The 23,419-nt window shown below is 42.5% G+C and overlaps 1 pseudogene; it reads right to left on the bottom strand.

Moving 5' to 3' along the window:
• Positions 1 to 1,532: 1,532 nt before the first annotated feature.
• On the bottom strand, positions 1,533 to 6,218 carry LOC119325094 (annotated as a pseudogene).
• Positions 6,219 to 23,419: the final 17,201 nt, after the last annotated feature.

Consider the following 23,419-nt stretch of genomic DNA (forward strand, 5'->3'; position numbering starts at 1 on the left):
ATTGATGCGGTCATGATGAGAAAAGCCTCTCCTAAACGCTATAAGAATTGATTCGACTTTAGGCATTCTGCTTAAAATTCTCAATCTACTACTGACATTGTTAAAGAGGCTAATTGCTAGTTCCAACTGAAGATAGCTTGATTCAAAATTTTATGATAATTTACAGGAATTAGTAGCAGCTAGGTTATCTTCTGATGAAATTGTTAATTTTTTTAACCTTTCTGTCGATTCTAGAGTCAAATTTAAAGTAATACAAATGTAATCATTTATTTTAATTGCATCAAAGTGACATATTATTCTGGTATTATGGAATTATTTTTTCGCATGGGACGATTTTCTTTTATTATCTTGGCTTGGCCCCCCTATAGTGAAATCTTGGCACCGCCCCGGGCCCTGATTGCTGCGCTCCTCACTTTTAAAACCTACCAATCGAATAGGGTATTCTTTTGGACGCCGATAACGCCCACACGTGTGGGCGTTCCGGAGTCTACCCACACAGTTTGTGTGGTGTTTAAGAGGATCAGCCCATCCGCCTACGCATGGGCAAAACAAGTAATGCCCACACGCCTTTTTTTTCTCGCGGTCCCTCTCACATGCCTGCGTGTGGCCAAAATATATAACGCCCACACGTCCGTACGTCAGGCCTCCTATCTTATGGTACCGCACGCCCCGCGTGACAGTCACCAGCATCCCCGCAGTTGTCATGGTCTGTACCCTCTTCCATGTTCATTTAACTGCAGTTGCCATGTCGCTGAACTACAATTGCCATGTCGGACAACTACAGTTGCCATGGTTGCTCAACTGCAGTTGCTATGTATGGTCTGGTCTACTACAGTTTCCATGATTTCAAAACATTAGAAGTTGCCACCTACTAACACTAGGCAGTTGAAAGAGTTGCCATGTGCTCACAAGCACGCTAGGGCAGTTGCCATGTAAAAGGAAGAGTTGCCATCTGCTTACGTGCACGCTACGGCAGTTGCCATGTGCCATGCAAAAACACATGGCAACTCGGGTAAAAAAGAGTTGTCATCTGCTTACGTGCACACTAGGCAGTTGCCGTGTACCCTGCAAAACACATGGCAACTGACATGTTCGGGTAAAAAAAGAGTTGCCATCTGCTTACAAGCACACTAGGGCAGTTGCTATGTGCACTGCAAAACACATGGCAACTAGCAGCTTGGGTATGTGAGAGGAGACAGATGTGTGGGCGAGATGTCATATGCCCACACACCAACCCTTGTACGTGAGTGAAAACTGGCGTGTGGGCGAACTGCTAAATGCCCACACACCGACTCCTCCGTGTGGTGAAACGGACGTGTGGACGACCGGGTGAATGCCCACACACCAGCCCAATCCTACGTGGCACCACAAACATGCCAAGATTCATGCACCCACAAATGGACGCGAATCCACGCGTGTGGGCGAGATGCAAACGCCCACGCGTGTGGGCATTAGTGTTTCCGATTTTTTTTAGTTGTTGCCTAGTGAATAGCAAATGCGAAAAATAAACTGAATCATAATGAAAGCACCACATAGTCACAAACACATCACATACTATCTTCGTTCTTGCAGAGTCCAGGTAACCCGGAGGCTTGACAATGTACCACAACAATAAAAACTCGAATTGCTCACAAAAAACAAAACAACAACAGAAACCCAAATCGCTCGCAAAAAACAAAACAACAACAAAAACTCAAACAGAAAGCAAAACGAATTCATGAAGCAGATCGAGTAGCCGGTACTTAGTGATTAATAAGTTTTTATGGCCGGCTGGCTCACATAGGAGACGGTGCCGACGGTGGCAGGCTGTTGCTGTCGTTCCCGTAGAACTGCAGCACGGTGTAGACGGTCTGCATGATGGTCATGCCGAGGAGGAAGACGGCTGCGGCGAGGGAGAGGAACGCCCAGGGGCTCCTGAAATATGTGTGGATGAGGTTGGCGCGCCAAATGTTCCATGGCTGCCGGAAGTAGCCGTTCACCTGCCGCTGCACGGCGTCGAGGGCGCTGTTGGGCTCAAGCACCACGTCCCTGGAGATAGTGTTGAACAGCTTGGCCACGGCCTGGTCGCTGCCGATGGCGTTCTGGATGATCCCCTTGGAGCTCAGCAGCGCCACATCTTTGGCCGAGTCGATAATGTTGTCCATGAAGAAGACGTAGCCGGTCACGTCGTTACCGGCACCGGCGTGCAGCCGCTCAAACGCCATCATGTTGAGGAACATGTACTCAGTGGAGTCGTCCACCGACACCGTCGGCATGCTCAGTGTGCCGCCCTGAAACCGGATGTCGTGTAGGCTCAATGTCTTGCTCGGCTTGAACTGGATTCCGGCTTCGTAGAGCTCCACTGCTGACCGGATGATGGCGTTGTCCTACTCCATTTCTGGAAGGTTCCGGATTTTATGGCATTTGCTAGCCAGCATGCTCCGGCGAAAGACATCTAATGGGTGGAGCCCTAGGCCGATGCCTGGTGGTAGTTGGCCGGAAGATTGGGCCAGAAATTTCAGCACCATCCGGTTGATGAAGTCGTCGTTCTGCCCATCCATGCATGCAAGCATCAACACAGATTAGTTGAAGAGAAAGCGACGCCATATATTACTCGATGTTGTATTATCACTTGAAAAAAAAGCCGTCTATTAATAAGTTGCCTAAAAATACTTTTCACGATATTATATTATTATTTTTGAATACTTTTTATAGTATTTTTTCTTAATTTCTAGAGTAACCTATTAATGCAGTGTCCGGAGGTACTATATGTTTTCTGCATGTTTTTTACTTTTGAAAATCAATATTTATAGAGCTCAAAATAACTTAAGAGATTTATGAAAAAAAAAATCAGAGAGAAAAAATCCAGAAGGCATCAGGGGCCACCGCAGGCCCCCTACGCAGCCAGGTAGCACGACCTAAGTCCCACCTGCGTAAGGGGGCGTGTGGGGCCACTACCCACCGCCTTTCGACGATTTTTGCCTATAAATCTCATTTTCCCGAAATCCTCCATATCATTTTTTTTGTGATTTTTCCATTTCCGCAAATTCCTCTTCCAGGGAGACCCAATCTGGAGGCCTGTTCCGACACTCTGCCGGAGGGGGAATCCGTCACCGGAGTCATCGTTATCGGCCTTGCTGTCACCATGACCATGTGTGAGTAGTTTTCGTAAGGACCTTAGGATTCATAGGGGTAGCTAGATGGAGTACTCTCTCCCTTGTGATTTAATACAAAATTCCCGTTAGCTATCTCACATGATAAATTGTTCACATTATGGTCAAATTACTCATTGAATTATACTCCTATTGAATATTTTAAAATATCTTTGCTACATAGATTGTCTTGTATGCTCTATGATCTATTTGTCTTCTTTGGCTAAGATTATAGATAGTTCTTCAAGAGAGTTGTGTATGATAGTGGGTTCAATCTTGTGATGATTCATCCCAGGGACAGCAAGGGAACAAACATGTATTGTATTGTTGCGATTAAGAATAAAACGATGGTTTCTTTATCACACTGATGATAGTTTTACTGTGTATATTATGTCACTTTGTTTATTGCAGTAGTCTGTTTGTTATAAACTTACTACCTCAAAATTGCATTCTGAATAGCGGTCTTTAGGTATTGCTATTAGTTGTAGATGTTATGCAAATGGTCTACATATCACAGACATAATTCATATACAAGATTATGCCACGAATGATCATAGTCATAAAATAAATAGTGCAATTTAATCACTGTCCAGCTATAATTTGTTCACCATAACACATTTATCTTAGTTGGAGAGATGCCTCTAGTGAAACTATGACCCCTGGTCTATCTTCCTTAATTGCATATACCATTACATTTTATTTTCTTGATTTATCATTCTATTATTTTGCTCTATATATCAATTCCTATCATACCATATAAATTTATCCTTCTGACTAGCAGGACAAGAAGCTTGGCAACCTTCTTGAAACGTTTGGGGACAAGACTGTTTGGTGTTTGGTATGCAAGTATCAAGGACTTTACTTGCTGATGAAATTCCTACTGGTTCCATAAACCTTGGTTCTCAATAAAGCGAGATAATTATTGCTAGGTTATGTCACTCTTACACTTGGGGGTTACCCAACCACTCTCACGAGAGCAAGCAACTTTCCTCTTCCTCCCACGTTCTACTATCCATCATCTTTCACCCATGAACCGAACGCCCCCCAGGACCACCAACTAGAACGGCTGCCCCGCCCCCGCCTGGCGCTACTGTGCACGCCTCCTCCACTGTCCATCCCTCTACCCCATGATGTCCTTCTCCCACCACGGAACCCCCACTATGCCCCTGAACCAGTCAAGCCTTTGACTCCATGCACCTTCTGCGACTGTCGTGTCATCGCCGATTTTGAGTCGCTCGTGTCCGAGGCTTCATTGGCTCTCGCCTCGGCATCGTCGCCATTGGCCTCGGGGTTGTGCCTCCTCCCTCGAATCGATTGACCCAATTTTTTTAAAGACAACTTACCTATAGCTATTGTGTACTATTTAGAAAAAAAATCTAATGGGTCTGCTACCCAAGTGGGTCATAGGAGCCAATTAGCTAGTGCCAACTCAAGTAGTATTCTGATACCCTCGTGCATATATGATTCATTTGTCTTCTTTAGGCTAGCCATAGTGGGAGTAACTTAGCTAGTAACATAATGCACCTCAAGATAAATTTGTTTATGTGGCAAGTAATTAATAAAGAGAGAGATGCTTGTGGTAACACAATATGTTCCTATAACATAACGCACCCCAATGCAAAATGAATGTCTTAATAAATGAATGAAGGTTTCCATGATACTACATGTATGTTCCTACCCGCTATGAAGGTAATAAAACTAGTGTTATATGCATGAAACTAGTCTAAGTTACTCACCACTATGACTAGCCTTAGTCGTGTTTAGTATTCTTCTCCATTGGCACCACTATCTACCATGCAGTATTTTCTATATAGAAAAGTAAAAGGGTGTGCAAAGAGAAGTACGTTGCATGTATCTTTAGGTCTCTTTCTCTCTCTCTCTCTCTCTCTCTCTCTCTCTCTCTCTTCACTAAAAAATCTTTTAATGTAATAATTTAGATAATTGATATCCTATGAACCAAAAGTTTGATTTGTGATTTTTTTTATATTCTTGAAATTTGGCTACAAGACCTTCAGAACATGATTAGACTAGTATTGCATACTCACTCTCTCCCAAAATAAGTGTCTCAACTTTATACTAACTTTAATATAAATTTAAACTAAAGTTAAGACACTTATTTTAAGATGAAGGGGGTATATGTTAACTCGTATGGATTTAGTTATTGCAAGTCATACTTCAAATTAATTTCAGGATTATTTCATGCAGATACATTTCTTTTCATTTATTACTTCCTCTGATTAATATTAACTATCGGTCTGGTACAACTTTGTACTAAAGTTGTATTTTAAGTAAGCGGTAATTAGTATTGATAGAAGGGAGTACAATTTTGCACTAAATCAAAACAATTAATATGCATCAAAGGGAGTATTATTTCTGCGGGATTTTTATTGTTTCATTTTTTTTGACAACAATATAAGAAGGCAGATTAGTTAATTACCGAAGGCTTTCCACTCTCAACCCCAACGAGCTTCTGGAGCAGGAGCAGCGGTAGCTGGTTCTCGAGCATGAGCATGTCTCGCCGGATGTAGGGCACCATGTAGAGTATCCCATGGGGGCTGAAGATTGGGTCGTTATGTGCGTAGTCGCCGACCTGCTTCCCGTCGGCAGCCGTGCACCTCATCACCTCAAGCAGGAAGCAGCCGTCGAAGATCATCATGGCCAGGAACCGCTCCCTGCCCCCACCGTTCGCGCGCCACTCGCTGTCGAGGTCCATGTACGCGCCCTCCAGCTGCTCCGCGACGTCCTCCACGCCGTCGACGAGCTCGTCAAAGGTCCGATCCACGCGCTGGAGTAGCTGTCGCAGGGCCCGGTACTTGTGCTCCTCCATGGGCCGCAGATCGCGGTCGCCGTGGTGGAAGGGGCCCAGTGAAACCACCTGCGGCTGGTACGCCTTGCTCTTGATGTTGGTCATGCAGGGCGGCACGCGGTAGATGCAGTGGCGCTCCCACCGTGACATCTCCGCCGACTTGTCGGCTTCCTTGAGCTTCTTCTCCACGTCCACCACCCACATCCTCTTGCTACTGCCGCCGGCCGCCGCCATTCTGATTGATCTGTATAAGATATGTGATTGCTATGGATAGGTTAGTAGATGTGTGTTCGTGCAGGGGAGGTTAGCAAGCTATATATAGACAGATAAAGATGATGGTCGCCATATACATTGCCTGTGCAATAAAGGTTACTTGCATTGCATGCCACATAATATACTCCATATTACTATATCAGGAAGGGGTCTTGATGGCCTATTGTTTGTTGCATGTGGTCCATACAAGATGCTAGGGGGAACCGTGAGGAAGCAACGAATATGTACGTCAAAGTAGATGCTGTCGGGAATGATAACATATGGTTTAGGATGGAGTGGAGTATGGAACGCATCACATGCATTTGTTTTTCTATAGTTTCCGCAATGTGCGAGAATGGATGGAAGTGGTACAAATCACCGGAGACGTGCCTGTAGACAAAGGTTTTAAATAGCCTGATATAGCTCTGCTATAGCACGCTATAGCGTTTGAAAGAGATGTTGTGCTAAGGGTCTTTTGTCCAAACATATGAGCAAACATTTTAAATAGCGCATCAGCTACTTGTTAGTTGTCTGAAAAGGTTTTTTGGGTCAGTCAATTCTATTTTTCCATGTTCAGTCTATGTCGATGCACTATCCCAGGCCAGCCCAACCAAAGTAGTGGCCCAGCCGGTGCACGCTAGCTACATTGAGCAAAGCCAGACCACTCATCATTCATTCGTTACAATGTGCACGTGTTTACTTTAACACCCCTATTATTCGATTTAAGTATTGCCCTGTAACTTCATTCTTTGTCATTTTTCAGTCTGTTTTGTTTAATCTGTCACACATTGTAAGTATGACCGGTGCCACCGTAGCTCAGTTTGATGGGTGCGATGATGTTGCCACTTTGCCATATGTATGCATGAGGCTCAACTTTTTTCAGTTCAATCGCTTATTCTTTTTGTTTGTCAATTTCTACTATTTTACTTTTTATTATCGTGTGAGTATGCGCGTGCGTGCGCCTTTATGTGTTCTTTTCTGTAGTTCAGTCAATTTGTTCTTCTTGTGTGTGCGCGGGCTTGTGCCAATTTGTTGTTCATATGTGCGTGTGCATGTGTTTGTATCTTCGTGCATGTACGCATGCGTGTATCTCCATGTGTGCGAGAAAGAGAATATCAATGCCACTAAAGGGTAACACCAATGCCACTAGTTCATTATTTCTTAGGAACCTTTATTATGTTGACTTTGTTCTAGTTTTTATTTCAATTTCTATCTTCTTGAAGGGTAACGCCAATGCTACTAATTCATTAGCTCTTACAAACTTTTTGCAAAAAATCATTATATGCTTATTCTTGCATATTATTAAAAAGTGCAATTTATGTGTAACTTATGTGCAAATTTTGTCATTATTTCTTTTATTTTTATTCATTTTCTTTCTTCTTGAAGGGTAATGCCAATTTCACTAATTCATTTTTGCTTAGAAAACTTCATTTATAAACTTCATTTATTAAAAATCGTTCTAGTTTTTGTTTTGTTTACTTTCTTCTTTTAGAGTAATACCAATGCCACTAATTCATAGCTTCTTATAAACTTTCTATGCGAAAATTCCAGTATTACATGGGTATTATTGTATATTATAAAAGATGCAATTTCTGTGTAAATGGTGTGCAAGTTTTGTCATTTTATTTTTATTCATTTTATTTTCTCTTAAAGGGTAGTACTAATGCCACTACATCATTATTCCTTAGAAAACTTTATTATTTTGATTTAGTTTAATGCTACTAATTCATTCCTTCTTAAAAAACATTTTTTGTGAAGATTCCACTATTATAGACTTATTCTTGCATATTATATAAAATAGTAATTTATGTGTGAATTGTCTGCAAATTTTGTCATTGATTTTTTCATTTTCTTTATTCTTAAACGATAATACCATTGCCACTAATTCATTTTTTAGAAAATTTATTATTATTATTATTATATTATTATTATGATTATTATGATTATTATGTTTTAGTTTTAATTTCATTTTTCTATCTTCTTTAAGGGTTATACCAGTGCCAATAATTCATTCCTTCTTATGAAACCTCGGTTTTTGTGACAATTCTACTATTATATGCTTATTCTTGCATATTACAAAAAAAGTGGTTTTTGTATAAATTATATACAAAATTTGGTTATTGTTTGTTTTAATTTTTACATTTTCTTTCTTCTTAGAGGGAAATACCATTGCCGCTAAGTCCTTCTTCCTTAGAAAACTTCATTCTCTGTTTGGCTTTTATTTTCTACATTTTTGTTCATTTATTTGTGTTATGTTTCAGACCAACCCAAGTATCTGGTTGGCTTCTTCTTTATGGTTGCAAAGGACCTTGTTTTGGTTTATATATGTCTTTGTTCATTGATGCTTACATGATTTTTTTGGTCAGATGTTCATTAATTCTTACTTGATTTTTTTCGTCAGATGTTTATTGATATGTACTGATGTTGCAACAGTATTATCATACTTGATTTTGTGTTTGAAATTTAAAAGGAAATTCTTTTATGTTGGGGTGGGGCTGCCAATCATAATATTTATTTTATATTCATTTATTTTCAGTTCTTCTTTAAGCTTAATACCAAAATTACTAATTCACTTCTTCTTAGAAATCTTTCTTGTGCTAAATTCAACTATTATATTATTATTCTTGCACATTGTCAAAACCGCAATTTTTGTGTAAATTGTATGTAAAATTTTGTTTTTATTTGTTTTTTATTTTTATTCTTCTCAGGGGGTAATACAGATGCCACTAATTCATTCTTCCATCGGAAACTACATTTTTTGTTTTTTTTGTTTTTTGTACTGTTTTCATTTATTTTTGTTTTTATCATGCGTCTTACCATGTATCGGATCAATTGCTTTTATGTCTTAGAACAATCCCAAGTATCTGGTGGGCTTCTGTTTTATGGTTAAAAGGGATGAGTTTCTGTTTTACTTTAGTATATATCTTTGTTCATTGATGCTTACCTGATTTTTTGCCGTCAGATGTTCATTGATGTGTTTTGATATTGCAAAATAATTATAGTACTTGATTTTTTTGTTTACAATCTAAAATAAAATTCTTTTATGTTGAGGTGGGAGTGCCAATCACAAACAGGAAGGTGAAGGAGGATGAGGTGGAAAATAACAGTCGTAATTGATGCTTGGCACCATGTCTTGACGATAAGGTCTACTGTATGTGTGCTTTACGCTAGATTATGGTCATTTTGGTGCTCGATGGCATTCAATTCCGGGATGTGCCAAAAGATTGAGATACTATCTGATTTTATTTATTTATTTCCACATTTCACCAATGTAATTAGTCCGGGGCCGAAGCATATAAATCAATATTTTTGGAGCTGGAAATGTTGAAACTATATAGTAGTAGAGAGGATGCAAAAATAACAACGGGCTTATAATGGAGTAGTACCTAGGCTAAGTGGTTGTGACACAGTGAGGAACCTATTCGAGGGCACCCAGCGACAGGTTAGCAAAGCATCAACTATACAGCAATGTTAAACACCAACGGTGCGTACGTACGTGTACGCGCATGCGCACGGGTCGCCACGGCAGGACGCGACACCACCTTTTGGCCGTCCGGCCGGTTGCGGCTACACGCACCGGCACCGACGGTGAGTACCACCGGTAAGACCTATTCAGCCATGTCCACAGTACATGCATGCAAGATCCTCAAGACAAAAAAGGAAAAGAGTGACTGAACCCAAATAATGAATTTAGTCACCTGACTCCTAGCCACCCCCTTTAAATAGCTCCACTTGTGTTCTTGCTTGTATATGCACCCTATATGGGGATTTTTTTTAATATTTTAATAAAAAGTCAAAATAGGTAAGAACTAATTTGACAAAACACTTGACTTACTTTTGCACTAGTATATAAATCTCAACGAAAAAAAAAACAAAAGTTGACCACACAGCGAAAAAGACAAAATTTATTTGCTATTATAGGTCACTATTCACACTATTTTAGCCAAAAATTTATCTTTTTTGAAAAGAAGTCAAAGGGATATTTATTTTTGTGGATTTTTTTCTCACGAGTACAATAGAAGGTCAAGTTTATTTCAAAAATATTTTCAGGAATTTTTGCCTTTTTGTTGAATTACTAATTTTTTTTCCATATAGGGTGCATATGTCCCCATAGACCAAAAGTTCCCCTCCCATATACCACCACTATAGCCGAAAATGCTGTTTGGAGGCCGAGCTCCATGGTGCTCTTTATCATGCGCGTCAGTCTTTGTAGCGATCAAGCTGAGCACCGTATTACTGTCGCGCATGTCATCCTCTAGCTATTTACAAGCCACCATATTTCTTCTTTATGAATAGTCGTGTCCCATGGACGCGTCCGTTCGCTGAGGCACCTCCTCGGGAGGCAACTACCGATATGGGAAGCGGGGATTATCACTTAATAACCACCGGGTTATTATTTTCAACACTCCCCCTAATCACCGCTTGACATAAGAATTCATTATCTTGATTAAGTCTCCTCAAAAAACCCTGTGAAAAAAATGTGAGGAGTAGTGTAGTATGTGTTGTTAACGTGTTGGAATTCGAGACGTAAATGAGAGAGACAACGAACAAATGATTCAACCCTTCTTTATTCATTATGCATGTACACTTATATACAAGGGAAACGGACGCGTCCATGGGACACGACGGTTCGCTGAGGCGCCTCCTCAGGAGGCAACTGCCGATATGGGAAGCTGGGATTATCCCTTGATAACCACCGGGTTATTATTTTCAACACTATATATCCCATGTGAACCACGCCGTCCTACCACCTGTGCTAAAAGCTGCCCCCTCTACCACTGAGCACACCTCAACTCCACGGACAGGTAGTGTTATTTAATTGTGAGATCAACCCAGCCAAGAGGCCCAAGATAACTATCATCTCCTTACAGCAGCTCGGCACCATTATTACACCTCTATTATTTTTTGAGTTAATTTCTATCTGTGCAAACTGGAGCTTGTCTCCACTATTTACCCATGCTGACTTTTCCCATTTTACTTAATGGATAAGATATCCCCACGGTGATGTTTGCTTGTATAACGATCATGTAAGAATCGTTCGGCATTGGCAAAAAGAAAAAAAATCACATGGATCAAATGCACATCGAACAAAAATTTCGTGGACGATATAAGAAATGTTCCATATTCAACACACAATCCGTTTATCCCAAGATGTCCTTCTCTCCCGCAAAACACCTTCAAACATCCGTTCCAGACACATAAATGAGAGCAATTTTTTTCATGTTTGTTTTAATTTTAATACTTTTTCTAAAAAAAATCAACAAACAATTTATGGCATTTGATCTGTGATGAAGTTCGAAAAGATTCTAGGAGCCCCCGCCCTCCTCCTACAGCCTCGCCCCTCCTCCGCTCCCCTCCGCCGCCGTCGCCCGGGGCGTCACAAGGCAAAGCCCTTGTGGCGTGGCGGCGGCGGCGGTTTCTCCTCGGATCTCGATCTGGTTGGGAGGCGGCGGTCCTCTCCGGCCAGATCGGCGACGGTGCGCAGATCGGTGGCGACATGGAAGTGGTGTGGCGGCGGCGGCGGGGGAGGAGGACGGCACCAGCAACGGCGGATCTGGCCTTGACTCATGTCGGGCTAATTCGTTGTGCTACCGATCTCAATTGCCGTCGGCGGGGCACTGCTCCTGGACTTGATCTGCAACACGAGGTTGTCTGGGGCGCCGGCCCTAGGCTTGGTGGTAGTGGGCTTCTTCTTCGTCGGAGTTGGTCGGCCGGCTGGCTGTGCTCGCATGGTCATGCAGTGACTGGCGGCTTGGACGGTCGGCGGTGGCGAAACTTGGCCGGTGGCAGCGCCAAAGTTCTGTCTGGATCCCGGGGCGGCGGCCCTAGAGGGTGGAGGCCGGTGAAGCTTGGGCTTCCCGCGGTGGCATGGCGTGGTGCAGTCCCTGTCCAAGGAGGATATGTGACGGCGATATGCTATGGATTGGTTCGGATCAGAGACGGCGGTGAGCGCGCAGGATCCTTCTCGGCGGCTCTCACGGCTTGGCGAGGCGGGGTGGGAGCCCTCCTCCTAGGCTCCAGTGGTGGCACACTCAGGCAGTGGCCGGTGCGCCAGGGGTCCCACGGTGGCACTGTTGCTGCGGTTGGTCGCCGGATCTAGGCGGCTGGATCTGGGGCTTTCAAGGCGGTCGAGACGGTGCACAGGTTGTTGGGTGGATTTCTTGGGACGGATCCGGATGAAAACCTAATCTTCGGTTGATGGCCGGAGCCGGTGATGACGATGCCCTTATCATCGTTTCCTTCATGAAGGCATCATCGAGGTGAAGCTCCCAACTCCACTCAATACCTCTGGGGAAACCCTAGATCAGCTGATCGGATGTTGGCGGCAATCATGTGTCGTAACCCCCTTGGGGGCGGCATTCTTGGAGGTGTACTCGGCTTCGCGGGACCAGCGGACGGCTTCTTTGGTGGAGCGGTGCTTCATCCATACATTGATGGCGATGGATCTGGACGGCGTGGCGCAGTGCAGATTCGGAGTTCGATGTGGGAGGATGGACTCGCGCAGGAGGACGACGTTGTCTGGCGTCGTGGTAGCGTCGATGGCTGAGAGACCTGGCACGGTAGATGCAACAGTACAACTTGAAGATGGACTCGTGGCAGGTGGCTGCGGCGGCCCCATACCCGATAGGCGTCCTGTTTGAGGAGTGCGCCGGACTGGTAGGTGCCCCATACCAGGCAGGCGTCCTGGTTGGGACCTCAGGTCTTATATGTTTAGGTTTGGCTGTGATGTCTGTTTGGTATTAGGCCCAGACTATTAGCGCCCCTTCATCAATTAGATAGGTGTAGCGACAATTGTTGCTTAGACGGTGGCTTCAGTCTTACTGTTGTATAATTTTGTAAGGTTTTGTGAGAATAATTAATAAAGTGGCCGCATGCATCGCCAAGATGCATAGACCGGGGTCATCCTCCTTTTCTTAAAAAAAAACATGCACTCAACATCAATATCCAATGATACTACGTCCAACCCAGGGCACATTGGCCACCGAGCCAAAAGTATCGCTTCCATGTGATCCCACCATGTCATGTCTCATGACTGAAGCATTCTCCCCCTCCCGATCACAAACACGCCACCCCCCATCCCCATCCTAAAAGTTATAGTAGAAATCGACTTATTTCAATTTTCTCAGTACCCACACCCAGTGGCGGATCCAGGATTTGAAACTACCCGGGGTGGACTTATAAAGGAAACGAAAAATCAAACCACGATGCAATCAAAGAAGAATATAAAGAAAATTAATTGGTCAAGTTAGTTTCATTGTAAGAACTAGGAGAAAAATATATGACTCACCAAAAAAATTATATAAATTCTAACTCTGACTTCCACTTTACCCCAAAATCTCTAATATTCAAGTCCAATTGGTAAATAAAACATGTAAAAAAGTATTAATATTAAGATAAATATTTAGCATACTCTTGAATTTATTTTTGAAGGCCCGGGGTAGGTTCAACGTATGCTTGATTAAATATTCTAGGAACATTAGCTCGCAAATTGTTCGTATCAGATTCTTATACCTTAATAATTCAGGAATATTAACTTGTCATTATCTGACACTTGGAAGGATATCTGTAATTCTGACCTTAGAAGTTTTTTGAGGTAATTTTCCCTTAGATGGGGGAGCATGGGAGCATGGGAGAGGGCTCCAGATCAATAGCGTGATTGGGAACGAAGGCTACATACAGAAAATAAATGTGCTCTTCTTGTTTTCTATTGAGCCTTACTCATTGGCCCATCTCCTTAGGACCTTAGCGAACCGTTTTCTTTCCTCACTTCCTCTTCGCATCTTCCTCTTGACCTCGCCATCAACGGAACACAGGCAGAGCTTCTCTCGCCTCCCATGGTGGTCACTGGCCTGGCCAAAGCAGTAGGGGAAACTAGGTGTGGAAAAAATTACCCGGGGCGGCCGCCCCTACACGACCCCACGCTGGCGCCGCCCCTGCCCACACCCTGGCGTGGTTGAATACATTGCAAACCCATTGGCCATTTCCTCCCTTGAATCATCAGTAATTAGGGGATTTAATCAATTTTCTTGATGTAGCATGAAAGTACATCATAGCAAGTATGCGGCTACACTTTCAAACTCCTTGCACTTTCCTTCTTCCTATTGTCCCATAGTTAGGGGGTTTTAATCCATTTTCTCGCTATAGCATGACAGTACATCATATCGAGTATGGAACTATATTTTAAAATTTTCAGAAAATAAAAACTCATCAAGTGTCTCAACCTTTTTATATATTAGATTAAAATATGTTTTGGAATTTTCTGCTTTAGTTTAGTTTTTGTTCTCAGATTTTCTGTAAAAATAACAATGTCTTATTTTGTTCTCAGAACTTTCCCAAAAAACTACTTACTCCGAAGCATCACACTAGTCGTGGATCACAAATTGTCTAGCAGGTGCATGCATGGTCTCACTCCGACGCACCGCAGCCATTAGCACAGCTCGGCCACTTGTTCGTGCAACCCTCGGACATAACGGTGTGTCCTTGTACAAAGCAAGCACATCAAGTCATGGCCCGTATTTCCTACAAACAGCCAGCGTATATTAACGCAATAAGTAGGCTGCACAAATCCCTATGTATCAATGGCTGCACTAGATAACAGGAGCCATGTACCTTGGCCTCCAAAATGCTCCTCTCCACTGTAGCACGCTATAGCATTTAGAAGAGGTCCGCTGCTAAGAGGCTTAGCGCGCTATTTAAAACTTTGCTATAGACAGGTGTGTTGCGCAGTTGCGCCCATTCCACATCGACCAAGACACGCGAACAAACCTGTTGTTGGATGGTTATGTGGACAGTGGTATCTCCAGCCCACCTGTGAGTCAACTAAGCCATGGAGGAGAACGGCCATGTGCGGCACTGGAACGCCGACGTGAACAGCGTGTCCCACCACGTGCGTGGCCGAGCACGGCCCCGCCGCCGGCCCCGCGGTGATCCTCCTGCACGGCTTCCTGGAGCTCTGGCTGTCGTGGCGCCACCAAATGGCCGGGCCCCGACCTCCGTGGCTTCGGCGACTCTGGCGCTCGGCCGACCCCACTGCCTACACCATCCTCCATGTTGACCACCTCCGCCTTCCCAAGGTGTGCCCTTCCCTGCATCAATGTAGCTTGCTTTTTTTCACGGCGGCTGTCGCGAATGACGCGCTGATACCGGGCGCTGGTATAGGTTGTGGTGGTGGGCCACGACTTGGACGCCCAGGCGATGTGGCATCTATGTCTGTTGTGGCCGGACCGGATGCGCCCTCGTCTCACTGGGGTGCCGTTCTTCCCACCCTCCCCTCGACCCGTGACGGAGATGTTTGCGGCACGCGGCGACGGCTTTTAATTACTCAGTACCATGTGACTATGTCCTATATATTTTCACCATCCATTCTTCTTATTGCCAACGCAATGTGGTTGGAAGCAGTGAATTGACTGTTGGAAATATGCCCTAGAGGCAATAATAAAATGCTTATTATTATATTTCCGTGTTCATGATAATTGTCTATTGTTCATGCTATAATTGTATTAACTGGAAACCGTAATACATGTGTGAATACATAGACCACAACATGTCCCTAGTGAGCCTCTAGTTGACTAGCTCGTTGATCAATGGATGGTTATGGTTTCCTGACCATGGACATTGGATGTCATTGATAACGGGATCACATCATTAGAAGAATGATGTGATGGACAAGACCCAATCCTAAGCATAGCACAAGATCGTGTAGTTCGTTTGCTAAAACTTTTCTAATGTCAAGTATCATTTCCTTAGACCATGAGATTGTGCAACTCCCGGATACCGTAGGAATGCTTTGGGTGTACCAAACGTCACAACATAACTGGGTTGCTATAAAGGTGCACTACAGGTATCTCCGAAAGTGTTTGTTGGGTTGGCACGAATCGAGACTGGGATTTGTCACTCCGTATGACGGAGAGGTATCTCTGGGCCCACTCGGTAATGCATCATCATAATGAGCTCAATGTGACTAAGTAATTAGTCACGGGATCATGCATTATGGAACGAGTAAAGTGACTTTCCGGTAACGAGATTGAACGAGGTATTGGGATACCGACGATCGAATCTCGGGCAAGTAACGTACCGATTGACAAAAGGAATTGTATACGGGGTTGCTTGAATCCCCGACATCGTGGTTCATCCGATGAGATCATCGTGGAACATGTGGGAACCAACATGTGTATCTAGATCCCGCTGTTGGTTATTGACCGGAGAGATGTCTCGGTCATGTCTGCATGATTCCCGAGCCCGTAGGGTCTACACACTTAAGGTTTGATGACGCTAGGGTTATAGGGAAGGTATGTACGCGGTTACCGAATGTTGTTCCAAGTCCCGGATGAGATCCCAGACGTCACGAGGAGTTCCGGAATGGTCCGAAGGTGAAGATTGATATATTGGACGAAGGGTTTTGGAGTCCGGAAGTGTTCCGGAGGTACCGGGTGATGACCAGCATGACCGAAAGGTATTTTGGGAGCCCCGGCAAGTGTTGGGGGGCTTCATGGGCCAAGGGAAGGGGGCAAACCAGCCCACTAAGGGGCTGTGCGCCCCCTCACCTATTCCCACGTGACCAGGGGGTTTGGGGCGCCCCATCTAGGGTTCCCACCTCCTGGCTTGGGGGCCAAGTCACCCAAAGGGGAGATCCCATCTGCCCTGGCCGCCGCCCCCCCTAGGGGAAACCCTAGGGCGCCTCCCCCTCCCCCTTGCCCCTATATATAGTGAAGGTTTTGGGGCTGCCCAACACATGAGTCTTTCTCTCCCAAGGCGCAGCCCTACCTCTCTCCCTCCTCGTCTCTCGTAGTGCTTGGCGAAGCCTTGCTGGAGTACCGCGCTCCTCCACCACCACCACGCCGTCGTGCTGCTGCTGGACAGAGTCTTCCCCAACCTCTCCCTCTCTCCTTGCTGGATCAAGGCATGTGAGACGTCACCGGGCTGCACGTGTGTTGAACGCGGAGGCGCCGTTGTTCGGCGCTTAGCTCGGAATCGACCGCGATCTGAATCGCCACGAGTACGACAACCTCTCTCTCTCTCTCTCTCTCTCTCTCTCTCTCTCTCTCTCCATAGATTGATCTTGGTGATGCGTAGAATTTTTTTAATTTCTGCTATGTTCCCCAACAGTGGCATCATGAGCTAGGTCTATGCGTAGTTTCTATGCACGAGTAGAACACAAGTTGTTGTGGGCGTCGATTTTGTCAATTTACTTGTCGTTACTAATCTTATCTTGATTCAGCGGCATCGTGGGATGAAGCAGCCCGGACCGACCTTACACGTACACTTACGTGAGACAGGTTCCACCGACTGACATGCACTAGTTGCATAAGGTGGCTAGCGGGTGTCTGTCTCTCCCACTTTAGTCGGATCGGATTCGATGAAAAGGGTCCTTATGAAGGGTAAATAGTAATTGGCATATCATGTTGTGGTTTTGGCGTAGGAAAGAAACGTTCTTGCTAGAAACCTATAACAGCCACGTAAAAAACTTGCAACAACAATTAGAGGACGTCTAACTTGTTTTTGCAGCATATGCCGTGTGATGTGATATGGCCAAAAGAATGTGATGAATGATATATGTGATGTATGAGATCGATCATGTTTTTGTAATAGAAATCACGACTTGCATGTCGATAAGTATGACAACCGGCAGGAGCCATAGGAGTTGTCTTAATTTATTGTATGACCTGCGTGTCATGAGTAACGTCATGTAATTACTTTACTTTATTGCCAAACCGTTAGCCATAGTGGTAGAAGTAATAGTTGGCGAGACAACTTCATGAAGACACGATGATGGAGATCATGGTGTCATGCCGGTGACAATGATGATCGTGGTGCCCCGAAGATGGAGATCAAAAGGAGCAAAATGATATTAGCCACATCATGTCACTATTTGATTGCATGTGATGTTTATCATGTTTTACATCTTATTTGCTTAGAACGACGGTAGCTTAAATAAGATGATCCCTCATAATAATTTCAAGAAAGTGTTCCCCCTAACTGTGCATCGTTGTGAAGGTTCGTTGTTTCGAAGCACCACGTGATGATCGGGTGTGATAGATTCTAACGTTCGAATACAACGGGTGTAAGCCAGATTTACACACGCAATACACTTAGGTTGACTTGACGAGCCTAGCATGTACAGACATGGCTTCGGAACACGGAAGACCGAAAGGTCGAACATGAGTCGTATAGAAGATACGATCAACATGAAGATGTTCACCGACGATGACTAGTCCGTCTCACGTGATGATCGGACACGGCCTAGTTGACTCGGATCATGTATCACTTAGATGACTAGAGGGATGTCTATCTAAGTGGGAGTTCATTAAATAATCAAATGAACTTAATTATCATGAACATAGTCAAAAGGTCTTTGCAAATTATGTCGTAGCTTACGCTTTAGTTCTACTGTTTTAGATATGTTCCTAGAGAAAATTTGGTTGAAAGTTGATAGTAGCAATTATGCGGACTAGGTCCGTGAACTGAGGATTGTCCTCGTTGTTATGCAGAAGGCTTATGTCCTTAATGCACCGCTCGGTGTGCTGAACCTCGAGCGTCGTTTGTGGATGTTGCGAACATCTGACATACACGTTTTCATGACTACGTGATAGTTCAGTGCGTAATGTTAAACAGTTTAGAATTGAGGCATCAAAGGCATTTTTGAAATGTCGCGAAACATATGAGATGTTCCAAGGACTGAAATTGGGATTTCAGGCTAGTGCCCACGTCAAGAGGTATGAGACCTCTGACAAGTTTCTTAAGCCTGCAAACTAAGGGAGAAAAGCTCAATCGTTGAGCATGTGCTCAGATTGTCTGAGTACTACAATCACTTGAATCAAGTGGGAGTTAATCTTCGAGATGAGATAGTGATGGTTCTCCATAGTCACTGCCACCAAGCTAGTAGAGCTTCGTGATGAACTATAACATATTAGGGATAGACATGATGATCCTTGATCAATTCACGACGTTTGACACCGCGAAAGTAGAAATCAAGTAGGAGCATCAATTGTTGATGGTTAGTAAAACCACTAGTTTCAAGAAGGGCAAGGGCAAGAAGGGATACTTCATGAAACGGCAAATCAGTTGCTACTCTAGTGAAGAAACCCAAGGTTGAACCCAAAACCCGATACTAAGTGCTTCTGTAATGAGGGGAACAGTCACTGAAGCAGAACTACCCTAGATACTTGGTAGATGAGAAGGTTGGCAAGGTTGACAGAAGTATATTGGATATACATTGTATTAAATGTGTATTTTACTAGTACTCCTAGTAGCAACAGGGTATTAAGTTACCGGTTCGGTTGCTAAGTGTTAGTAACTCGAAATAAAAAGCTATGGAATAAACGGAGACTAGCTAAAGGTGAGATGATGATATATGTTGGAAGTGTTTCCAAGGTTGATGTGATCAAACATCGCACGCTCCCTCTACCATCGGGATTGGTGTTAAACCTAAATAATTGTTATTTGTTGTTTGCGTTGAGCATAGACATGATTGGATTATGTTTATCGCAATACGGTTATTCATTTAAGGAGAATAATGGTTACTCTATTTATTTGAATAATAGCTTCAATGGTCTTGCACCTAAAATGAATTGTTCATTGAATCTCGATCGTAGTGATACACATGTTCATGCCAAAAGATATAAGATAGTAATGATAGTACCACATACTTGTGGCACTACCATTTGAGTCATATTGGTATAAAACGCATGAAGCAGCTCCATATTGATGGATCTTTGGACTCACTCGTTTTTGAAAAGATTGAGACATGCGAACCATGTCTATTGGTAGATATGTATGAAGAAACTCCATCCATATGGCTCACTTGATTTTCAATCACTTGAGACATGCAAATCATACCACATGGGCAAGATGACTGAAAGGCCTCGTTTTCAGTAAGATGGAACAAGAAAGCAACTTGTTGGAAGTAATACATTTTGATGTGTGCAGTCTAATGAGTGCTGAGGCACGCAGTGGATATCGTTATGTTCTTACTTCACAGATAATTTGAGTAGATGCTGAGTATATTTACTTGATAAAACACAAGTCTGAATTATTGAAAGGTTCAAGTAATTTCATAGTGAAGTTGAAGATCGTCGTGACAAGAGGATAAAATGTCTATGATATGATCATAGAGATGAATATCTGAGTTACGAGTTTGGCATACAATTAAGACATTGTGAAAATTGTTTCATAACTAATACCGCCTGGAACACCATAGTGTGATGGTGTGTCCGAACGTCATAACTGCACCCTATTGGATATGGTGCATACCATGATGTCTCTTATCGAATTACCACTATCGTTTATGGGTTAGGCATTAGAGACAACCGCATTCACTTTAAATAGGGCACCACGCAATTCCGTTGAGATGACACCGTATGAACTACGGTTTAGAAAAACCTAAGCTGTCGTTTCTTGAAAGTTTGGGGCTGCGACGCTTATGTGAAAAAGTTTCAGGCTAATAAGCTCGATCCCAAAGCGGATAAATGCGTCTTCATAGAATACCCAAAATAGTTGGGTATACCTTCTATTTCAGATCTGGAAGCAAAAGTGATTGTTTCTAGAAACGAGTCCTTTCTCGAGAAAAAGTTTCTCTCGAAAGAATTGAGTGGAAGCAAAAGTGATTGTTTCTTGAAACGGGTCCTATTACATTTTTTCTATTAATTATTTCTTTTTCAAAAAATGCTCACACTTATAATTTTTTGTTCAATATTTAAAAAAAATAACTTTTTAAAATTTTGTTGTTAAACAACAAATATTTGAGATTTAAAAAATTGTAAACATATGTCAAAAACTTGTTCGTGTCACGAACATATTTTGAAAAGAGCAAAAAAAATTGAAGATGAACATTTTTCGAAAACACCATGAAATTTGAAATTTCAAGAAAAAAATCAGAAATTAGGAACAAAAATTGAATCCAATTTATTTTGAATTTCCATGAACATTTTTTGTATTTGTGTAAAAAAAAGTTGAATACAGGATTGTTTTCAAAATTCCAAATAAATATTGAAAGCATGAACACTATTTGAAAATACAGAATTGTCGGAATTTTAAAAGCTTGGCATCATGTTACAAGACCCCGGAATTTGTTTGGTCCATTTGAACGATGTCAAAAAAGTACTCTGAGACGGATTTCCGCCCCACTCAAAGTTATTTCCATTTAAATTCATGAATATGTTCTGAAATTCACAAACTTTGTTTTCAAATTTAAATTTTTTCCATATCCAAGAACACTTTCCAACTTTTACAAACATTTCATAAAAGCCCGTATTTTTTTTAAATTCAGAAGCATTCTTTTTCAAAATTGATGACCCTTTTTCAAAATGGCTTTCACTTGGCCAGGCCAACATGCACCAGACGGAAGCGACGCCGTTGCCCGGTTGGGCAAGGCATGAGTGTATTTCTTTTCTATTCTCTTTTTTCATTAATTTCATTTTTTATCCTTGTTGTACTTTATTATTCATTTTGATAACTGTTTTAATTTTTTTTCATATTATTGGGATACCAAACATTTTATTTCTCCCAATATATTTTACAAATGAAAAATGTTCTAGAATTTCAAAAAAAATACCTTTTTTGATTTTTTCTTCATGAATATAATGAGAGTTCATATTTTAAAAATGTTGATAAGTTTTAAAAAATGATGTGGTTGCAATTTGTGTACAATATCAATATTTGAGAATTTATTAAAAAGTTGAAAAAAAAGTGTTCATGTTCAGAAAATTTTCATACACAATATGAAATTCCAAAAAAATTGATAAATTTCAAGAAATAATTCAGATATAAGAAAAGGTGCATGTTCATTGATAATGATAGAAATTGCAAATAACAAAAGCTTTGATGTACCGGCATATCCGAACCACAACCTTTGAACATGATGTGCTTTTTGATAGGCATGAAATGACACCTAATTTTGCCAACATGTGCATGGCAGGCGTCCAAGAAAAATTTGAGGGAATTCAGACATCTTATGCACATTGCATCACGTTCGGCTAGTGTTTTGGGGGTTTTCACCAGGTAAACCCTAGAAATGCCTAAAAAGTAAAAACTCAATGAAATCTATCGTGGATGGTTGGTAGTGTGATGCTAGTGTGTGGGAAAAAATTGGGTCCAATTGATTGATGAGAAAAAAAAGTGGATCCAGACTTGCCTTACCGGCCAAGCCGAACCACCACCTTTGAACATGGTGTGCTTCTTGCCATGCATGAAATGCCACCAATTTTTTTCAACATGTGCGCATGCTCATGGCAGGGCTACATGCAAAATTCGAAGGAATTCAGACACTTAACGCTCGTTGCATCTCATTCGGCTACAATTTTAGAGTTTTTCACCGGGAAACCCTGGAAAATGCATGAAATGTCAGAACTCAACGAAATTTATTATGGATGCTTGGCATGGTGATACTAGTGTGTGGAAAATTTTTGGGACCATTTTATTGATGTGAAAAAAGTGCATCCATACTTGCCCTATCGGCCTACCAGAAGCACCACCTTTAAAAATGGTGTGCTTCTAGCCATGCATGAAATGAAACAAAATTTTGCCACCACATGGGAATGCTCATGGCAGGCCTCCATGAAAAATTTGAAGGAATTCGGATACCTAACGCACATTGCATCACGTTTGGCTAGTGTTTTAGGGTCTTTTCACGTTGCCTGCGCTATTTTTTGAAGTTTGATAAAAAAGTGGGATACGATCCCTCGTACGTGTCACATATATAGATGGGTATACTGTTTGATGAAATGGCAATACTGCCTGTATATGGTTTGTGATTGGGGAAGGGGGTGGGGTGGGGGTGGGGGTTGTGCCGAAGTAGGCCTCTTTTGATATTTACTCCACCGTGGATGAAAGCAGCCCACCAATCCTTTAGCTTGGAGTTGGTCCATGGATTTCATTTTCAGTGGAATGTTTTAAGCTGGCGTTGATATACACTCAGACTGTTGAAAAAGACATAACCGAGTCTAAAATCCATCATGTCGGGTTCAAATGAAAAACTGCCTGCCTAACAGGCAGGTCATATTACAAAAAATATATTCAAATAAAACATTAAATGTTTATCAAAAAAGAAACATTAAATGTTCTATGGTATAACTTTTGTGACGTATAACGCATGTTACATATTAATAAAATTAGCGACCTAGAGATACACGCACGGCATGAGGGAGTATAAAGCAGATGCATGCGATGCCTCCGTCCTAGAGCTGATCAGATGTTCGCTTGCATGGACCATTCACAACAACTGAACAACATCTAC

The sequence above is a fragment of the Triticum dicoccoides genome, chromosome 6B, assembly GCF_002162155.2.
Source record: "Triticum dicoccoides isolate Atlit2015 ecotype Zavitan chromosome 6B, WEW_v2.0, whole genome shotgun sequence".
In the NCBI taxonomy this organism is placed as follows: Eukaryota; Viridiplantae; Streptophyta; class Magnoliopsida; order Poales; family Poaceae; genus Triticum; species Triticum dicoccoides.